Here is an 18,500-nt window from a genome sequence, read left to right on the forward strand (position 1 = left end):
ATCTGGCCTGTCCCACTTGCCCAGAGCTGGTGTGACAGCGAACTCATCCAGAGACATCCAAGTGTGAATAAAGGCCCAAGATCCTCTCCCTGCTCCTTTCCCTAAGGACCTGTTGTAATCTGCTGTTGAGTTGGCCCTGGACTCATGGTGACCCTACATACAATGGGATAAGACTGTTGGGATTCATAGGGTTTTCACTGGCTGGTTTTTGGAAGCAGATCCTCAGGCCTTTCTTCCTAGTCTGTCTTAAGTCTGGAAGCTCCACTCAAACCTGTTCAGCATCATAACAATAGGCAAGCCTCCACTGACAGACAGGTGGTGGCTGCTCTTGAGCATTAGCCTGGAACTGAACCCAGGTCTCCTGCATGGAAGACAAGAATTCTGTGTTTTTCCCCATGGTCACCTGCTAGCAGGTGATAGTGAAGTGACATGGGAAGTTGGAGAAGCTACCTGTGTCAGAAGTGAGCCCTCAGCCTGGGCAGGTAGTTTGAACTTGAGCATCACTACATGTGAGCTTGGGCAAGACTGAGCATCTCCCTGACCAGTGTTTCCCAACTCTTTAACAGAGAGAAAATTATTATATTGTGCAGCGCACAGTTAGGGACAACTGGCCTGGGGACCCCACGAAGCCCCCTGATGCTGAGGGGATTAATATTTTGGCACCCCCTTATCCTTTATGGCTCACTGTTGGAAATATTTGCCCAAGAGCAGTGGCTCAAACCTTAGCCTGCATCAGAACCACCTGGAGAACATGCTGAAACATCTCTGGTCCCCACCCCAGGGTTTCCAATTCAATGGGTCTAGAGGAGGGGTGATAATTTTCATTTCCACTAAGTTCCCAGGTGACACTAATGCTGCTGGTCCAAGGAACAAACTTTGAGGACTGCTGGGTGGCACAAACAGTTAAGTGCTCAGCTACGAACAAAAAGGTTGGTGGTTCAAATCCACCCGTAGGTGCCTGGGGAGAAAGGCCTGGCAATCTACTTCCAAAAAAGATCACAGCAATTGAAGGCCCTATGAAGCAATTCCACTGTGTAATACATGGGGTTGCCATGACTTGGAATTTACTCAACCACAACTGGGTCAGTTGGTTGGTTGGCTCTAGTGACTTGTGAGGGTAGTGTCTACTCCACTGTCTTGTGAGAGTCAGGTATTGAGTAAGGGACAGATTCCCCCAGCTTCTAGCCAGTAGTAAGGTACCAGACCAGGGCTACTGTCTTCTTGGCTCCAGGGGCTGTCCCTCACTGCCAGGTGTGAATGGTCCATCCTCCTGCTAGGACTTACCTGACACCTGCCAGCTGTCTGCCTGTCCTACTTCCATTACTTGTCCTGTTATGCTGGGTCTCCCTGGATAATTCACATGGTGATACGTTCCCCAGCATTATTCTGGGAAAAGCCAAGGGTATGAGCGAATAGTGGGAAAGTTGCTTTGCCCCCTCTGGTATCCATCAGATAACATACCACTGTAATGGGAAACAGCATCCCAGCCTCCTGGAATCCCGTTCTGAGGGGTTGGATTACAAAGGCTTTGCGTTTTGTTTTCATCCCAAATTCTCAAGCAGCTCGAAGGGAAAGTGGCCTCCAGGGCCAGTGAAGTCACTGACCCCTTGGGGGACAAGTTCTGCTGCCCGTTAGGAAGTCCCGCCTGGGCAGGCAGGGGGTACACGGGTGCCACGGCCTGCATTCACGTAGTCATTAAAGGCCAGAGTGGAATCCCAAGCACCTCCTCAAACTCAGCTGGGCACTCATGGCCACCTGGTTGATCTTGCTGGCGGGAGTAGGGTACAGGAGAGACCAACCTAGGTGGGCAGGTGGGGGATCCCTCCCACCGCTCAACCCTCATGGAACCCCAGGGCTGGGACCCATGGAAGAAATAGCTGAATAAGACTTGGTTCCTGCCCTCAAGAGTTCACAGTCTGATAGAAGTCAGGTCAAGCCAGGGGAGGACACACCGCCCACCTTCAAACCCAGCCCAGCTGCTCTGTAAGAGCCCCATCCCTCAGCCTGCCCCAGCACACAACACACCACATACACGGCCAGCTGGCAACTCAGCTGGATCCACAGAAAGACCCTTAGACCCCACCTGGCATAACCAGTTGCTGTCAAGTCAACTCCAACTCACGATGACCCTGTGCTGTCAGAGTAGAACTGTGCTCCATAGATTTTCAGTGGCTGATTTTCTGGATGCCTTTCTTCCAAAGTGCCCCTGGATAGACTCAAACTGCTAACCTTTTGGTTCACAGTGTTAACTGCTTGCACCATGCAGGAACTTCCCACCCAGCAGAGCCCTTCCTTTCACAGACCAAGAAACCGAGGTCTCCAGAGTGGAGGCTGGTGCCCCAGGCCACATCTTGAGTCACGAACCAGGCAGGGACTGAGTGGAGGCCCTCGCTATCTCACCCAGTGGAAGGTCACCGAGCGGGCACTGTGACTTCCTGCCGCCTGGCCTCGTTGCCACGGTGATGTTGCACAAGATCAGACTGCTGGTGTTGCCTTCGGAGAAGAGCATCCTAATGTGAACCATGCTTGGATCCCCATGCCACCTCTGCTCACGGTGTGACGCATGTCTCGGCCTCAGAGAGTCTCCCCTTACCTTTGCTTGTGTCAGGAATGCAGCGTCTGTCCCCTGCCTGCCCTCCCTGCGATTCCCTCAGCATCTCAGCAAAAACACACTCATTTATGGACATTTCCAAACAAGACACTCAGTAACCTCTCTCAAGCTTCCAACCTCACTGGAGTGAGAAAGAATGAGACAGTTGTCAACAGTCCAGAGAAAAGAGGAAAGAACTCATAACCGGGCCCTGGGGCTGGGGCACAGATGTTTCTGTTTGGAGGTGCAGATGAGAGATTGAAAATATAATTCCAGCTGGGACCGGGGCCGGCCGAGGGGCTGGAGCTGAGCACCCACTTCCCTCCGAGATACCCCCTGCCTGAGGGGTTGTTCCGGTTTTGTGCCTCTGCTGACACCCAGGAGTCCTGTTCACTTCTCCGCTCCTCCACCAAGGGAGGGTTCCATGGGTGCTCCAACCACACCAACCATCCATGCCAACCGCCCCTCTTCTGACGCCTGCCCTCAGCCCTTACAACACACCTGCCTGGTCTTTCTTTGACTTGGTTGGGTCCCCAGGACGCTGACGCTGTGGTGCAGGGAAAGAGCCTGGGACAGAAGTTTAGAGGTCTCGGCTGAATCCTGGCTCTGCTGCTGCACGTTGACTGACCCTCAGAAAGTCTGCCTTGCTCTGGGCCTCAGTTCCTACATCTGTCAGTTGAGTATAATGATCCCTTTCCTGAGCTGGTGTGAGGTTCTGAGAAGAAATGCTGAAGCATTCCCTTCCCTTTGGAAGCTGTAAGGGGCTCTACTAGACATGTACGGGGTAAGTGAGGCCGTACAGTTGGGTGGTGGGGAAGGGACAAGAGCCACTGGAGATGGACCATGGGCAGGGCTTTGTGACTACCTGGATCAAAGGAAGGGAGAGTAAAGTGTGAATGAAGACTGGTTCCCAGCAGGGTGCAGAAGTGGGAGTGGTGGTGTGGAGAGAAGTGGGTGGGATGTTCTTGTGCAGCATCTCCCAAGCACCCACACTTACTCAGGCGCTGAGCTCGAGTCCAGAAAGGAGATGGAGCCAGTGAAACCATCTCTGCCCTCTAGGGGCTCAGGTCTGGCGGGGGAGACAGACCCTGGGAGAGCTTGGCACCAGTAGTCAGATAATACTTCCCCAAGGAGGTCTCATGGATCTGGTCCTGAAGGCTGGCAGGCGGGGACAATGATGGCCATTCCAGGGGAGGGCACAGCATAGCCAAAGCACTCTGCTAAGAGAGAGCTGCTAGTGGTTGAGAGTGGCTGGGGTGCTGAACAGAAACCTCTGCACACTGGCCTATCAGTCTCTAAATTCCAAGTGATTCAGAGGAGTCTGGGATGTATGTGTACCAAGCAGGTGTGAGTCAGCCCCAGAGGCTTTAAAACCAGGCCTGCCTCTTCTCCTTGCTGATGCAGGCTCCATCCGGCATCTTTTTTTATTGTGCTCTAAGTGAAAGTTTACAATTCAAGTCAGTTTCTCACACAAAAGCTTATACACACATTGTCATATGACCCTAGTTTATCTCCCTACAGTGTGACAGCACACTCTTTCTCTCCACCCTGTGTTACCCGTGTCCATTCAGCCAGCTCCTCTCCCCCTCTGCTTTCTCATCTCACCTCCAGACACGAGCTGCCCACCTAGTCTCAAGTGTCTATTTGAGCTAAGAAGCACACTCATCACCAGTACCATTTTACGTCTTTGTCTGAAGAGTTGGCTTCAGGAATAGTTTTAGTTTTGGGCTAACAGTCTGGGGGCCATGACCTCTGGGGATCCTCCAGTCTCAGTCAGACCATTAAGTCTGGTCTTTTTACTAGAATTTGAGGTCTACATTCCACTATTCTCCTGCTCTATCAGGAATCTCTCTTGTGTTCCCTGGCAGGGCAGTCATTGGTGGTAGCTGAGCACCAACTAGTTCTGCTCGTCTCAGGCTGATGTAGTCTCTGGCTTATGTGACACTTTCTGTCTCTTGGGTTCGTGATTTCCTTATGTCTTTGGTGTTCTTCATTCTCTTTTGCTCCAGGTAGGTTGAGGCAATTGATGCATCTTAGATGCCTGCTTGCTAGCTTTTAAGACCCCAGACTCTACTCACCAAAGTGGGTTGCAGAACGTCTTCTTGATACACTTTGTTATGCCAATTGACCTAGATGTCCCCTGAAACCATGGTCCCCAGACCTCTGCCCCTGCTAGTCTGTCCCTCGAAGTGTTTGGTTGTATTCAGGAAACTTCTTAGCTTTTGGTTTAGTCCAGCTGTGCTGACTTCCCCTGTAATGTGTGTTGCCCTTCCCTTCACCTAGAATAATTCTTTTTTTTTTTTTTTACTATCTAATTAGTGAATATCCCTCTCCCTTACTCCCCACCCTCATAACCATCAAAGAATGTTTTCTTCTGTGTTTAAGCCTTTTCTTGAGTTCTTATAATAGTGGTCTCATACAATATTTGTGCTTTTGTGACTAATTTTACTCAGCCTAGTGCATTTCAGATTCCTCCACGTTAGAGATCTTCCACAGATTCATTGTTGTTCTTTATCGTTGTGTAGTATTCCATTGTGTGAATATACCATAATTGTTTATCCATTCATCCGTTGGCGGGCGCCTTGGTTGTTTCCATCTTTTTGCTATTGTAAACAGTGCTGCAATGAACATAGGTGTGCATATATCTATTCGTGTGAGGGCTCTTATTTCTCTAGGATATATTCCAAGGAATGGGACTGCTGGATTGTATGGTAGTTCTATTTCTAGCTTTGTAAGGAAGTGCCAAATCAATTTCCAAAGTGATTGTACCATTTTACAGTCCCACCAGGACTGTATAAGAGTTCCTGTCTCTCTACAGGCTCTCCAACATTTATTATTTTATGTTTTTTGGATTAATGCCAGCCTTGTTGGAGTGAGATGGTATCTCATTGTAGTTTTGATTTGTGTTCTCTAATGGTGCTGGGTTTTTAATGGCTAATGATCTCGAGCATTTCTTCATGTATCTGTTAGCCACCTGAATGTCTTCTTTGGTAAAATGTTCATACCCTTTACCCATTTTTTGATTGGGTTATTTGTGTTTTTGTTGTTGAGGTTTTGCAGTATCTTGTAAATTTTGGAGTTTAGACACTGACCAGATTTTCGTAGCCAAAATTTTTTCCCCAGTCTGTAGGTTGTCTTCTAACTCTTTTGGTGAAGTCTTTCGATGAGCGTAAGTGTTTGATTTTTAGGAGCTCCTAGTTATCTAGTTTCTCTTACGGTGTTTGTTCATTGTTAGTAATGTTTCGTATATTGTTTATGCCATGTATTAGGGCTTTTAGCATTGTCCCTATTTTTTCTTCCAGGATCTTTATCATTTTAGATTTTATATTTAGGTCTTTGGTCCATTTTGAGTTCGTTTTTTGTGCATGGTGTGAGGTACGGGTCTTGTTTCTTGCAGATGGATAGCCAGTTATGCCAGCACCGTTTGTTAAAGAGAATGTCTCTCCCCCATTTAGTGAACTTGGGGCCTTTGTCAAATATCAGCTGCTCATAGGTAGATGAATTTATGTCTACATTCTCAATTCTGTTCCATTGGTCTATGTATCTGTTGTTGTTCCAGTATGAGGCTGTTTTGACTGTGGCAGTCTAATAGGTTCTAAAATCAGGTAGTTGTGAGGCCTCCCACTTTGTTCTTCTTTTTCAGTAATTCTTTACTTATCCGGGGCCTTTTCTGTTTCCATAAGAAGCTGGTGATATGTTTCTCCATCTCATTAAAAAATGTCATTGGAATTTGGATCAGGATTGCATTGTCTCTGTAGATCGGTTTGGGTAGAATAGATATTTTCACAATATTGAGTCTTCCTATCCATGAGCAAGGTATGTTTTTCCACTTAATGCAGGTCTCATTTCTTGCAGTAGTGTCTTGTAGTTTTCTTTGTATAGGTCTTTTATGTCTCTGGTTAGATTTATCTCTAAGTATTTTTTTTTTTTTTTATTTTATCTTCTTGGGGGCTATTGTGAATGCTATTGGTTTGGTGATTTCCTCTTTGGCGTTCTCTTTTTTGGTGTAGAGGAATCCAACTGATTTTTATATGTTTACCTTGTATCCTGATACTCTGCTGAACTCTTCTATTAGTTTTTGTAGTTTTCTTGTAGATTCTTTAGGGTTTTCTGTGCATAAGATCATGTCATCTGCAAATAGAGATGCTTTTACTTCTTCCTTACCAATTTGGTTGCCCTTTATTTCTTTTTCTAGCCTAATTGCTCTGGCTAGGACCTCCAGCACAATGTTGGATAAGAGTGGGAATAAAGGGCATCCTTGTCTTGTTCCCATTCTCAAGGGGAATGCTTTCAGACTCTCTCCATTTAGGATGATTTTGGCTGTTGGTTTTGTATAAATGCTCTTTATTATGTTGAGGAATTTCCCTTCTATTCCCATTTTTCTGAGAGTTTTCATCATGAATGGGTGTTGGACTTTGTCAAATGTCTTTTCTGCATCAATTCATGAGATCATGTTGTTCTTGTCTTTTGTTTTATTTATGTGATGGATTACACTGATTGTTTTTCTAATGTTGAACCATCCCTGCATACCTGGTATGAATCCCACTTGGTCATGGTGAATTATTTTTTTGATATGTTGTTGAAGTCTATTGGCTAGAATTTTGTTGAGGATTTTTGTGTCTAAGTTCATGAGGGATATTGGTGTGTAATTTTCTTTTTTTTGTGGTGTCTTTAGCTGGTTTTGGTATCAGGGTTATGCTGGCTTCGTAGGATGGGTGTGGGAGTATTCCATCCTTTTCTATGCTCTGAAATACCTTTAGTAGTAGTGGTGTTAACAATTCTTTGAAAGTTTGGTAGAATTCTCCTGTGAAGCCATCAGGACCAGGGCTTTATTATTTTTTTTTTTATCGGGAGTTTTTGAATTACCTTTTCAATCTCTTGATATAGTTTTATTTAGTTGTCCTATCTCTGTTTGTGTTGGTTTAGGTAGGTAGTGCGTTTCTAGAAAGTTGTCCGTTTCCTTTAGGTTTTCAAATTTATTAGAATGCAATTTTTCATAGTATTATGTTATGATTCTTCTAATTTCAGTTGGGTCTGTTGTGATATTGCCCATCTCATTTCTTATTTGGGTTATTTGCTGCCTCTCCTGTTTTTCTTTTGTCAGTTTGGCCACTGGTTTATCAATTTTGTTTATCTGTTCAAAGAACCAGCTTTTGGTCTTGTTAACTCTTTCAGTTGTTTTTCTGTTTTCTATTTTATTTAATTCAGCTCTAATTTTTATTATTTGCTTTCTTCTGGTGCCTGAGCGCTTCTTTTGCTGCTCCATTTCTATTTGTTTGAGTTACAGGGATAATTCTTTGATTTCGGCCCTTCTTTTTGAATGTGTGCATTTATTGCTATAAATTGACCTCTGAGTACTGCTTTTGCTGTGTCTCCAAGGTTCTGGTAGGAAGTGTTTTCATTCTCATTTGATTCTATGAATTTCTTTATTCCATCCTTAGTTTCTTCTATAACTCAGTAGTTTTTGAGCAAGATGTTGTTCAGTTTCCATGTGTTTGATTTTTTTTCCTTGCTTTTTCTGTTATTGATTTCACTTTTACGGCTTTATGGTCAGAAAAGATGCTTTGTAATATTTTGATGTTTTGGATTCTGTTAAGGCTTGCTTTATGATTCAGTATGTGATCTATTCTAGAGAATGTTCCATGTGCATTGGAAAAGAAAGTATGCTTGGCTGCTGTTGGGTGGAGTGTTCTGTATATGTCTATGAGGTCAAGTTGGCTGATTGTGGCATTTAAATCTTCTGTTTCTTTATTGAGCTTCTTCCTGGATGTTCTGCCCTTCACTGAAAGTGGTGTGTGGAAGTCTCCTACTATTATTGTGGAGCTGTCTATCTATCTCTCTTTTTGAGACTGTTAGAGTTTGTTTTATATATTTTGGAGCTGTGTCGTTGGGTGTGTAAATATTTATTATGGTTGAGTCCTCCTGGAATATTGACCCTTTAATCATTATATAGCGTCGTTCCTCATCCTTTTTGGTGGATTTAACTTTAAAGTCTCTTTTGTCAGAAATTAATATTGTCACTCCTGCTCTTTTTTGATTGTTGTTTGCTGGATATGCTTTTCTCTCTATCTTTGAATTTTTCAAGTTGATTAAAATATGTCTTGGTAACTTTTTGGGGGGGGACCTACCTTGTGTGGGGTTCAATGAGCATCTTGGATAGATATCTTCTTATCTTCCACAATATCAGGGAAGTTTTCTGCCAACAAATCTTCAACAATTCTGTCTGTATTTTGTTATCCCCCCTGTTCTGGTACTCCAATCACTCATAGGTTATTTCTCTTAATAGAGTCCCACATGATTCTTAGGGTTTCTTCATTTTTTAAATTCTTTTATCTGATTTTTCCTCAAATATGTTGGTGTGACGTGCTTTATCTTCAGTCTCACTAATTCTGACTTTCATTTCCTCAATTCTGCTCCTATGACTTTCTGTTGAGTTTTCTAATTCTGAAATTTTATTGTTAATCTTATGAATTTCTGTTTGCTGTCTCTGTATGGATTCTTGCTGTCTATTAAAATTGTCATTATGCTCTTCTCTAATTTTCTTAAGTTCCTTTAATGCTATGTCTATGTGTTCCTTGGCTTGTTCTCCCTTTTGTCTGATCTCCTTCCTGATCTCTTGAAGAGTTCTGTATATTAATCTTTTGTATTCTACCTCTGGTAGCTCCAGCAAGCTCTCTTCATCTGGAAGATTTCTTCATTCTTTGTTTTGGGAGCTTGGTGAAGCCATCACGGTCTGCCTCTTTATGTGATTTGATATTGACTGTTATCTCTGAGCCATCAAAAAGTTATTGTATTATTTATTTTATGTTTGCTTACTTCATCCTCACTTCTTGTTTTGTTTTGTTTTGATATGCCCAAATACACTGCTCAGCGAGCTAGTTTGATTATTAGCACCTTTGAAGCTCTAAGGTCCTGTCCCCAGGTAGTTAGAGCCGTTACTAGGTGTATGAGCCCAAGAGTCTGTTTACTTTTCTTGTATGGATTCATCTCGTATGTCCAGGCAGTCAGTTACCAAGTGTGTGTGGTGCAGGGTGACTGATGTAGCCACAGGTATCTGGTTCAGTAGGGGGGTCACATACTGAGCAAGGCAGGGAACTGACAACTGCCCCGAGTGTCTGTAAGGAAAGCATGTCCCTGTTCCCTACAGCACCTAGGTGGGTAGGTTTTACAGCCAGTCTATGGGCACCCAATACTGTTGGCTGTAAGGACTGGGAGGCGCACTTATCCTTGGACCCCCATTGAGGGTGGCTAGGTGGTGTGGGTGAAGCCTCTAGTCCTCAGGCCCCTGATGTGGGTAGGTGAGGAGCCTGCTTAATAGGCAGAGTGGTGTTAAACGTCACAAACCTCCCTTTCCACCATATAGCTGAAACACTTGAAGTTAGACTTCAGATTTATACCCTGTTGTACTGTGCTAATGAGGGCCTATACTGGTGAAATGGGTCCACACAGGTCTATGCAGGGGTGAAAGGCATTCAAAGTCCATGGACCATTTATCCCTGTGCCTTGACAAAGGAGCTTTTTCCGCCCTGAGTTCCCAGCTTAGGGGAGCTGGCAAATTATTCTCTCCCCTTGTTTGTTAATTTGTTCCTTCTCCAATGCTGGGAGGATGGCTCAGGGCACGTGACAGGTCTTACTTCCAGCCCAGGGAAATGGCTATCACTGAAGCTGGCTTGGGGCCCGGTACAGAGCGGGGAGGGGTCAGTTAAATAGGAGAGAGTTTTTTCCAAAAGGGTGTTTTTCAGTCCACATGCTGGATTAGACCCAAGTACTTATCCTATGTCAAGAGTATGCTTTTTGCTGGTTCTGGAGGTGTGAGTGAACTCTCTGCCGCTTGGTCTCTCCCAATGTGGAAAACGCATCCTTAATGCCACTGCTTGTCTCACCACACTCGCATGAGCAGATCCGGCCTGCAGCGTACCGATTCCCACAGTCAGGTCTGGCAAATCCTTGCTGCTTCTGAACTATATCTCCCTCCCCCTGCCACTCAGTCTTATTCCTCAACTTTGCCTTTGGTGTTCAGGGCTCCTAGATTGTCGTACATAATTGATTCACTTGTTTTTTTGGGTCTTTGTTGTAAGAGGGACCACCGGAAGAATCTGACTACTCCGCCATCTTGGCCCTGCCTCCGGGCATCTTTTTTTTTTTTTTTTTTTTTATGAAGTATTTGATGAGGTGGGTAACTGCCCCCTTGCTGGAGTAAGGACCACTGGAACAGGAAAGCCTTCATTTGCAGCTATGATATGGGTCCTCTCTGTGATGCTGAGCCAACATGAGCTCCAGGGACCACCGCATTTTCACTGATCCCAACGTCTAAGCCAGTGGTCCCCAACAGGGGGTGATTTTGATCCCCTCCAGGGGATGTGCTGCAATGTTTGGCAACATCTTTGGTTGTGAGGACTGGCGGGGATGGTGCTACTGGCGTCTAGTGGGTAGAGGCCAGGGATGCTCTAAGCATCCTACAGAGACAGGACTGCCACTACCACAAAGGATTGTCTGTCTGTCCCTAAACCTTCATGGTGCCAAGGTGGAGAAAGCCTGCTCTCAACTCTCAGGCTCTTAGCAGCCTCCTGAATTGACTCTAGGTGAATAAGCTTGGGGCTTTGATGCTTCTTCTCCCAAGGCACTTGGAAGCACTGCCATTTCATTCCTCTCCTTTCCTTGCCTGTCTTTAAGTGTTGCCTGCATACGCTGACGCTTTCTTATCTGACTTTGTGACCAACTCATAGACATTCCTACTGAAGAACAACTCATTCCCTATGTATGCACAGCTGTCATTTCTCCATTTCATCAGTTTTTGAAATGCTTCTGCTTTGATTTTTCTATCCTTAATTGCGCACTGCTTCTCTCTGGTGCTTTGATGCTCTCCCTGCCTTTGCATCTGCTGGCTGGGTTGGGGAGGGTTAGTAACTGTCTATAAAAAGTCCCAAACAATGCACAAACTCAAGAGCCTGACAGGAAGACCCAATGGCTGCTGGTGTGACACGGATGTTGTCTCAGCTCAGATGAGTATGACTCACCCCTGTGTGAAGCGAAACCTCATTCTGGTTAGGATCTGAGAGGTTTATGACTTGAGAGCTCCTGAGTCGAGAAACTGTGGCCCACCTGTGGGGGTGAGGATGGCAAAAGCTGAGAGGAATGGAGAGGGGCAGAATGAAGGGTGGGTCATTTAGGAATACAGCAACCGAAAAAAACCCAGTTGCTATTGAGTCAATTTGGACTCATGGTGACCCCATTCCCACATAAGTCTGAGTAGAACTATGTTCCGTAGGGTTTTCTATTGCTGATTTTTCAGAAGTAGATCTCCAGGCCTCTCTTTTGAGGTGCCAATGGGTAGACTCTAACCTCCAGTCTTTTGGAGTGGAGCGTGATAACAGCTTACACCTTCCAGGGACTGAAGTATATAGCAAATCTGGTCTATTTCTGACTCTTCCTGTAATTCTGTGACTGAGGCAAGAAACCACCCCGGTCTAGGCCTTAGTTTCCCTGTTTGTTTAAAAACAAAACAAAAAAATGGACAGTCAGATTGACTATTTAAAAAATGCAAATCTGGGTCCCTGCTGCCTGCCCAGGGTGGGGAGTTGGTCATCACAATGGGCAGGAATATCGTTCTCCTCTCTGTCTCCCTTTTGCCACCCTCTGGGGGTTTGGATTCAGGATTTGTTCCTAGTGTCCAACACTTTGATAAGAAACTTACAGAGGCTGATGTTTATGATTGCTTACTAATCTTGAAAGAATGATTATAGTTTTTTGTTGACAAGCTCCAAAACTACAAAGATGAAGAACAGAGAAAGAAAATGGAAACTCTCAAATAGCATGGTAGAATTCAATTAAAAACTGCATTGTATTGCTGCAAAGTATCATTACCCCAGCAGATGTACAATATCAACCTAGTCCTTGGCACTTCTGATCAGCATGACTTCCCAGACAGTCTTACCTCCAGAATGTGCTCAGTTGTATAAGTTAGAGTCGTGTCCCTCTCCTCTACAGGTGGTATTAGTATTAGCTACCCTGGGACATCATCAATCTCTAACATCAAATATACAGGCAGTAAGCTCTCACCGCCTAGTAGCAGTCTAGCTTCTCCAAGTCATGTCAACTTCTCTCCAAATAGAGTCGAGAGTTCTCTAATTCTAGCAGTGAAAAGGAATTCTGGGGTGCTGATAAATTCCAGCAAAGTGGTTTATCCCCAAAGCACTTAGGAGATTTCTCTGGCTCTGTTTCAGTCTTGGCACACAGCAGCTCAGGAAACAAAGCATCTAGATACCATCAGTTAAGAACTAGTTGCCATCAAGTCAACTCTGACTCATGGTGACCCTATGTGTATCAGAGTAGAACTGTGCTTCATAGAGTTTCTAGTGGCTGATTTTTCAGAAATAGATCACCAGGCTTTTCTTCCAAGGTGCCTCTGGGTGGACTTGAACCTCCAGCCTTTTTGTTAGTGGCTGAGCACATTAACCATTTGTACCACCCAGGGACTTTTTCCCCACCATGCATCACAAAACAAAACAAAAACCAAACCCATTGCCATCAAGTTGGTTCTGACTCATAGTGACCCTATAGCGCAGAATAGGACTGCTCCATAGGGTTTCCAAGGCTATGATCTTTGTGTGAATCTAGGAAAATTGGAAATGGTCAAAAATGAACTGAAATGCATAAACATTGATATCCTAGGCATTAGTGAGCTGAAATGGACTAGAATTGGCCATTTTGAATCAGACAGTCATATGGTCTACTATGCTGGGAATGACAACTTGAAGGGGAATGACGTTGCATTCATCATCATTTCAAAGAACATTTCAAGATCTATCCTGAAGTACAATGCAGTCAGTGATAGGATAATATCCACATGCCTACAAGGAAGACCAATTAATACAACTATTATTTAAATTTACCCACCAACCCATAAGGCCAAAGATGAAGAAATTTAAGATTTTTGTCAGCTTCTGTAGTATGAAATTGATCGAACATGCAATCAGGATGCATTGATAATTACTGGTGATTGGAATTCCAAAGTTGGAAGCAAAGAAGAAGGATCGATAGTTGGAAAATATGGTCTTGGTCATAGAAACGATGCCACAGGTTGCATTATAGAATTTTGCAAGACCAACGACTTCTTCATTGCAAATGCCTTTTTCACCAATATAAATGGTGACTATACAAATGGACCTTGCCAGATGGAATACAGAGGAATGGAATTGACTACATTTGTGGAAAGAGATGATGGAAAAGCTCAATATCATCAGTCAGAACAAGGCCAGGGGCCAACCACTGAACAGACCATCAATTGCTCATATGCAAATTCAAGGTGAAACTGAAGAAAATTAGAACAAGTCCACGAGAGCCAAAGTACAGCCTTGAGTATATCCCACTTGAATTTACAGACCATCTCAAGAATAGATTTAACTCGTTGAACACTAATCACCAAAGACCAGATGAATTGTGGAATGACATCAAGGACGTCATACATGAAGAAAGCAAGAAGTCATTGAAAAGACAGGAAAGAAAGAAAGAAAAGACCAAGACGGATGTTGGCAGAGACTCTGAAACTTGTTCTTGAATGTCGAGCAGCTAAAGCAAAATGAAGAAATAATGAAGTAAAAGAACTGAACAGAAGATTTCAAAGGGCAGCTGGAAAAGACCAAGTGAAGTATTGTAATGGCACGTGCAAAGAACTGGAGCTAGAAAACCAAAACGAAGAACACGCTCTGCATTTCTCAAGCTGAAAGAGCTGAAGAAAAAATTCAAGCCTCGAGTTGCAATTGTGAAGCCTTCTATGAGGAAAATATTAAATGATGTAGGAAGCATCAAAAGAAAATGGAAGGAATACACAGAGTCATTATATCAAAAAGAATTAGTAGACATTCAGCCATTTCAAGAGATAACGTATGATCAGGAGCCGATGGTACTGAAGGAAGAAATCCAAGCTGCACTGAAGGCATTAGTGAAAAATAAGGCTCCAGGAATTGGCCGAATATCAATTGAGATATTTCAACAAATGGATGCAGTGCTGGGAGTGCTCATTTGTCTATGCCAAAAAATTTGGGAGATAGCTACCTGGCCAACCAACTGGAAGAGATCCATACTTATGCCATCCTCGAGAGAGGTGATCTAACCAAATGTGGAAATTACTGAACAATATCATTAATATCATAGGCAAGCAAAGTTTTGCTGAAGATCATTCAAAAGCAGTATGCCAGCAGGAAACTGCCATAAATTCAGGCTGGATTCAGAAGAGGATGTGGAACCAGGGATATCATTGCTGAAAGCAGAGAATATCAGAAGAATGTTTACCTGTGTTTTTTTGACTATGCAAAATGTATTCAACTGTGTGGATCATAACAAATTATGGATAATGTTGTGAAGAATGGGAATTCCAAAACACTTAATCGTGCTCATGAGGAACCTGTACATAGATCAAGAGGCAGTTGTTCGGACAGAACAAGGGGATACTGTGTGGTTTAAAGTCAGGAAAAGGGTGCGTCAGGGTTGTATCCTTTCACCATACCTATTCAGTCTGTATGCTGAACAAATAATGTGAGAAGCTGGACTATATGAAGAACCGGGCATCAGGATTGGAGGAAGACTCATTAACAACCTGCGTTATGCAGATGACACAACCTTGCTTGTTGAAAGTGAAGAGGATTTGAAGCACTGATTGATGAAGATCAAAGACCACAGCCTTCAGTATGGATCATACCTCAACATAAAGAAAACAAAAATGCTCACAACTGGACCAATAAGCAATATCATGATAAACGGAGAAGAGATTGAAGTTGTCAAGGATTTCATTTTACTTGGATCCACAATCAACAGCCATGGAAGCAGCAGTCAAGAAATCAAAAGACACATTTCATTGGGTAAATCTGCTGCAAAAGACCTCTTTAAAATGTTGAAAAGCAAAGATATCACCTTGAAGACTCAGGTGTGCCTGACCCAAGCCATGGTATTTTCAGTTTCATCGTATACATGTGAACGCTGGACAATAAATAAGGAAGACCAAAGAAGAATTGACCCCTTTGAATTGTGGTGTTGGCGAAGAATATTGAATATACCACGGACTGCCAAAAGAGAGAAAAAATCTGTCTTGTGGAAGAAGTACAACCAGAAACCTCCTTAGAAGCAAGGGTGGCGAGACTGCATCTTACATAATTTTGGGCATGTTATCAGGAGGGAGTCAGTCCCTGGAGAAGGACATCTTGCTTGGTAGACCAGAGGGTCAAGGAAAAAGAAGAAAACTCTCAGCAAGATGGATTGACACAGTGGCTGCAACAATGGGCTCAAGCATAACAATGATTGTGAGGATGGCGCAGGACTGCGTGGTGTTTCATTCTGTGGTACATAGGGTCTCTATGTGTTGGAATCGACTCGACGGCACCTAACAGCAACAACAACAACAATCTTTGTGGAAGCAGGCTGCTACGTCTTTCTCCCGTGGAACAGCTGATGGGTTCGAACTGCCTACCTTTCGGTTTAACCACTGTGTCACCAGGGCTCCTTCCCAGACATCACAGAATCACTTAATTCTTTCATGTCCAATGAAACAGGCGATGCCCACCTTTTCAGTTCACATGAGGTAGAGATGATGAGATGATGAGTCAGTGGGAAGGCACGAGAGCGTTATTACGCGTCTCTTGTCACGGGTTAGCCTAGGAATGAATCTTACGAGGTAGTTATTCCAACATTTATGGTTGAAAAACGATCTCTTTTAGAAATGTATGCCAGCGTTTTTGTGAGCACCAAGGAGCAGAAGGACCCCAGGGACCAGATGGCTCAGGTGGTGACATGGTACCTCGCCCTTTCCTGCAGGAAGGAAAGGATCAGTGTCACTGAAATTAACAAATCAGCCTGAAGAGAGCAAAGAGGTAGTTTTGGAAGGCCAAGTTCTCTGGGTTTACAAAAAGATTGTAATATTCATGGCTGAGCAGAATTCCTATTATCCACCATCTCAGTCTTTTACGCTGAGTATTTTAACCAAAAGACACAACTCAGTGCTCATACACAGATGAAATCAAAATTCCTTGAGACGTCAGTTAGGATGCACAACGTAGGCAGGACTGTGTCTCTTGTCTAGACTGTGAACAATGCTACATTCTCACATTCCCCAGTGATTACGGAAGGCCTGTCCTCACAGTGGGCTGGGTGGAGCTGGGAGGAGAATACAATAGAAATTGCTCCAAAATGGGCTAGGAAGTATCACCTTCTACACTAAACCTTTCTATGGAGGCAAGAGGCACAGAATTACAGCTGAGATTTTTTTTTTTCTCCAAATGACAAGAAGTCTTTTCGCTCAACTGAGGCAGAATGGAATGGTGTAATATGCCACAGGGAAAAATACATTCTTTATAGATAACAAGGAATTATCTGTAACCAAGAAGAAAGTGAGTATGTCAGAAAATCAGAGTGAGTACAAATCTCGCTGCCTCTGGAGAAATGTTACTTTCAACCTGAATATAAGAGATCAGTGCCAAGTAACCGAAGCAAAGCACAGATTTGAATTACGATCAGGGGCAGAAGCTTGAGAGAGGAAGGAGGAGATACGGCGGGAGACTAGTTAACTTCATGAAGATGGAGAATGTGACGCTAATAATGAGGCATTACTGAAGCACCTTGGTGTTGCCAAGCATTAAGTTGGGAATGTGACAGTCCTTCTTTGGGAGAACCATGTCCACTCCTTCCTCATCGCGGCGGCTCCCATCTCAGAGGTACTGGACTCTCCAAAGCAGATGTGCAATTAAAACAAGAATCCTCCTCTGCGGCAGTTACGATGTTGACTTCAGTCCTTAGAAAAACTCCAGATTTTGAAATCAAGATGTCTGCTCCCTTTCCAAACCTCACGCTTTTGAAAAGCACTTATAAATCCCAACCTCGAAGTTGGTGCTCTAGTGCTGCTGCTGTCATATATGACATCCGTTTCCTAGCTCATGTAATCTTGGGATAGATGTACAAATTTTGCACAAATACTTCATCTACTGTAAATAGTGATCACTCTGAGTTGTTTTAGAAAATTAGCACCATGTACTAAAGTAAGCATTAGGGAATCATGGTCTTACCTACAATAACTTTGGTATGAACTATTACTAAATTGTATCTAACCCTGGACTGGAGTCCCTGGTTGATGAAAACGAATAATGTACTCAGTTGCTAAATGAAAAGTTGGATGTTTGAGTGCACCCAGAGGTGCCTCAGAGGAAAGGCCAGGAGATTTACTTCTGAAAAAATCAACCATTGAAAACCCTAGGGAGCACAGTTCTGCTCTGACACACAAGGGGGCGCCATGAGTCTGAGTTGACTTGATGACAACTGGTTGTGTTAAACCCTGGACTACCATTTGATTATACTCAGTACTTCTTACATTTTCATGAAGTGATTTTTTAAAATATGCAAATCTGTCGTGTTAACTGTTGGGCTTAAAGCCCTTCACAAGCTTCCTGTGTCTCTTAGAGTAAAGCCTGAAATCCCTACAAGGTCCATGAGGCCCCGTGTGGCACCACGCCTGCCAGGTCCCCAGACCTGCCCTGCACTGCTCTCCCCACCTTTCCAGGCTCCAGGCTCCAGGCACACTGGGCTTCCTTCTGCACCTTGAACACCCCGGAGTCTTCCATACCTAGGTCTCCCCACGTGTATTTAAAGCGGACAGATCCAGGTGTGCAGGGATCACTCACTTCAGCAGAGGGCCTAGCAGTGCAGTGCCAGCCACAAAATAGGTCCTTGAGAAACATCGGTGGCTGAAAGAATGGACCACCTGCCACCTCTATCTTCCCCATTGCTTCCCGGAGTCCTGGGCGTGTTTCTGTTTCCTGAGGGACTAGTGTGTGGTTTGTATGTGCATGGAGGGGTAAGGTGGGGAGGATGGAATCTGAAATCCCCAAAGCCACCTGGGCAGGAACTTCAGGTAAGTCAGGGGAAGACA

General features: G+C 44.1%; 1 protein-coding gene and 2 pseudogenes across 3 annotated transcripts in view; all 3 read left to right on the forward strand.

The window, feature by feature from the left end:
• MINDY4 (MINDY lysine 48 deubiquitinase 4) overlaps positions 1 to 18,500 on the forward strand; it is a 158,431-nt gene that overhangs the window by 139,408 nt on the left and 523 nt on the right. The window contains exon 18 of one of the 3 annotated variants that reach the window (XR_010322748.1): positions 2,244 to 3,374. The exons of 1 other annotated variant lie outside the window; for it this stretch is intronic. The gene's annotated coding sequence lies outside the window, so the exon portion shown is untranslated. The remainder of the gene's footprint in view (positions 1 to 2,243; positions 3,375 to 18,500) is intronic. One more of the 3 variants, XR_010322747.1, reaches the window with a different exon arrangement.
• LOC135232252 (oxysterol-binding protein-related protein 9-like) lies at positions 10,744 to 16,271 on the forward strand (annotated as a pseudogene).
• Positions 14,618 to 17,217, forward strand: LOC100671353 (oxysterol-binding protein-related protein 9-like; annotated as a pseudogene).

Source organism: Loxodonta africana, chromosome 8 (assembly GCF_030014295.1).
Source record: "Loxodonta africana isolate mLoxAfr1 chromosome 8, mLoxAfr1.hap2, whole genome shotgun sequence".
NCBI lineage: Eukaryota > Metazoa > Chordata > Mammalia > Proboscidea > Elephantidae > Loxodonta > Loxodonta africana.